The 3,873-nt window shown below is 27.1% G+C and overlaps 1 protein-coding gene across 1 annotated transcript in view; it reads left to right on the plus strand.

Moving 5' to 3' along the window:
* The window catches only part of LOC105627318 (phosrestin-2-like), a 45,087-nt gene that overhangs the window by 39,955 nt on the left and 1,259 nt on the right, over nt 1-3,873 (plus strand). The window lies entirely within an intron of this gene.

The raw sequence follows: 3,873 nt of genomic DNA on the forward strand, positions 1-3,873 counted from the left end.
TATATATATATATATATATATATATATATATATATAAAATTAAAATAAATTAATAGTTCTTGTACTAAATAAATATATACGTATTTACATTTAGTAAATGTTCAGATATTCAGTATTATTCAAAGAAATGTGTTAAATCTAATACATTTTTTTCTCAGTGTAGTAGGCAATTCTTCGAATGTTTATCTCCGCAATAATAATTTATCTCAAACAAGTTTTAATCAAAGAAAACCAATTAAATTAAATCAAGTCGTGCAAACGCTCGTGTATTTTTTCTCTCTACTTTTCATTTTCTACACTTCTTTCAACACAGCGGCTGTACAGAATAGCGCGAATAATCATTCCCGGACAGTTAAACATCAAGAGTTAAATGTTATAAGATAATACAGTGCCATTGTATAATAAATTATACTGTGACGCAAAAATTGCAAGAGAACGTTATTGATTAATTTGATTTTTATAAATAAATAAAGTGATATTTCAAATTTCATGAATATTCTTAGTCATAGGACAATCTTTCACTCAATAAGAATTAAAAGAAACCAGAAAAACATATAAATTCAATGTTATTTTACCTTTAAAAATGTTGAGCAACATTTTCTAATGTTTTCAAATATCAGCGATATATGTATATAAATTCTAATTATATATACATACATACAATTATAATACTTATAATTTTTAAAGAAATATTGCTATTCTTTTGTATTTTTCTTCATTATCTAAAATTTTTTTATTTAAAATCAGATATCTATAAGAAGTTTAATATTATAATGTTCTTCATTTAACTGATAAAACCTTTTTGTTACAAGTCCAATGTAGACGCTGTCTAATGTATGAATAAATGAATGAAGGAGTCAGTAAGAGTAAGTCAATAAAATAAAGACCAAAATCAACAGATATTTTCACACAAACTTGCATGAGATACCGGATTATTGATAAATAAACTGTATAGTTTGTTGCTTGATAACAAGATAATAATAAGGAACAACATTGTATTGCACATCTAATATTCTTTATACTTCATAATAACTTGATTACTTGGTCTTCTATGTAGCAGTTACACTTACGCTAAACTACTAATATATATCGGCAATAGTCCATAAAGTGAAACTTTGTAACCGATCTAATTTCTGAAGTAAATATTTACATAGTAGTAGTGTTTTAGAGCATAACATTTACATATACCGATGACAATTACACAAGATAAAAGTGTTGAATATATTGCGCAAATAAACATTGCACTTTTATACCATTCGATTCATATAATGATAATTGACGGTAATATTTCGAAAATTTGAATCTATGCTTTTACGAATTATAAATATAACAAATTTTTTGTTACTTTCGATTTCAAAAAATTCGCAACAATTATTACAGGAAAAAAAATCACGAAAAATAATATTGCATGGAGTCGCATGAAATTTTAATAACAATTGTTTTTCAGCTTTTTTATGCAGCAATTAATGTTTCGAAGTAAAAAAAATGCAGTTATATTTTTGCTAGAATATTTTATAACAAAAAAATTGTTTCAAAATTTTTTTATACACGAACTTCAATTATTATTCAATAAAAAAATAACGAATAAGATATTTAACAATTTCCAAATATCTCCTATATAAGAGAATGTTAATTATTCGACAAATTGCAAGCAATCTTTAGTATTCTAATTTCAGAAAATATTTCGCTTTCAACTCCTTTTACAGTTCCCTTGCATCCTAATAAGTATCTACAGTTCACACCTTGGCTAAATTAGCGAACTTAATCCAGCTCTCAGTATATACACAATACAATTATGCAAGTGTAACGTGTAATAAAACCACGGTAATATCAGAGAGATACAGAAATGTTCAGACCGAAATGTTTCCGCTTTATGCTTCACTATTATTCTAGTAGCAATACGTTAATCTATTTGGAAGGAAAAGAATAAAAGATCTCTCTATAGAGAAATTTGGATTAAAAAACGAAATTTGATTCTGTCATTTAAAAAGTATAATACTTATTTTAGTCATACGTAGATATATTTAGTTTGTTTACCATATTTACTTATGCAAAATTCTACATTTATATTTTACAAAAAATAAAAACAATTCATATTATGATATATAGTTCTAAAAAGTGAACAAACACACAGTCAATACAAAATTTATTGTATTTTAAATTACTCTCTTTATATTTTATTAATGAGAAAGAACATAATTATAAAACGCAATAAATTAATTGGACAGATTCTATATATCAATTGACACAAACTTCCCTAATCGAGATAACCTTAAAGGAAAAGCAGAGACTCGAGTAGCGATCGGCACACAGAATATTGATTAATTCAAATCATCAATTTCAAAGGGAAATTCAAGGAGACCTACTATAATGTTTATGCATATATATATATCCTCGGACAGTATACGTATGCATAAGCACTACATGTATGCAACGGATAATTAAAATAGAAGATAAATATTAGTAACATACCATATATCGTAATGTGTGGTTAATTTAGAAATTTAATAAAAAATAGTATAGATAAGCATATGCTAAAAATAGTTGCAGACTAATACTTTGATCTATTAATCATTAAAAATCATTTTTGAAAAAATTTAAATCATCTACTGAGTTTTATCGACTTTTATGTTTCTGAAATTTAGACTTTCCCAAAAATCATTCTCTTTATCAAGATTTACGCTACACAAGCTACAGAAACAAGTTTTGAAAGCATAACGAGATTGCGTCTGTCTGTTTATTCAAGAATTCATAGCATTCTATCCGATGCCTAATTAAATATTCTATACATGAGTGAGTAAACCATTAGCATCGTCGTAATTCAACTAGATGAAATAATTGAAAATTAAGAACAAAGTAATAAGTTTCTTGGAAAAATTTTGAAACCTCAAATAGATAGCTAATTTTTCTTCTTTTAAAAAACATTTAAAAAATAGCAAAGATTAAATAGAGATTCTATTAAATCGGAATTCCTATTAATAAAAGCAATCATGTATTGATATCGGTACATGAATAACAATATTCTATCGATTTTTTAATATACCTTGCCACTTCATGAAAAAAAGACAATAACATACAAACGATATCAGCGATTTTCCTAGCAATCGGCAGGAGTCATTTCTATACGAAAGCTATCAAAAAAAACGACGACAAGAAATAAGAAAACATATCGCGCCGTTGAATCTATAATTCAATTTGTTTCACACACATTGCAAGAAGCAAAAAATAAAAAGGCGATGATACCGAATTGAATCTGCCTGTGTGCATAATCTGCATTGATTTATTCGATATTTTCTTCTTAAGTTATAAGAAACGCTCGCAATACGAATAGCAATTTCTCTCAAGGAGAAATCAACCCGATGAGATGCCAAAGGTACGTCATGACAGGAAATTGTGTTCGCATCGCTTTTGAGTGCTACTTCATTAACAGCAATAGAGAATGTTGTTTGAAAATAGGAACACAGTACATCCTGCCGATATTCTGTCCACTAGCCAGAAAGGATGGGCGCGCAAGCAATCCCATCATGTTAACTCTGTTCCAACAGTTAAGCAAACAAAGCGACACTCCTTGACCACCTGTAAACTATACGAGTTATATTTCGTAATCAAATTTAAGTTCGTGGGCAATATATGGATATAATAGACATCGCAGAATAACAAGACACACAGAATAACTGGCTTTTATAAATGTTAATTCAAAAATATGTACACACACACACATATATATATATATATATATATATATATATATATATATAGAGAGAGAGAGAGAGAGAGAGAGAGAGAGAGAGTAGAGTATGTTAGTTAGTTAAGTTATTAATTAATTAATAACTAAATAACTAACTAATTAACTATAATAAACTATATACTTAA

Source organism: Atta cephalotes (assembly GCF_000143395.1).
Source record: "Atta cephalotes unplaced genomic scaffold scaffold00008, whole genome shotgun sequence".
Classification (NCBI taxonomy): domain Eukaryota; kingdom Metazoa; phylum Arthropoda; class Insecta; order Hymenoptera; family Formicidae; genus Atta; species Atta cephalotes.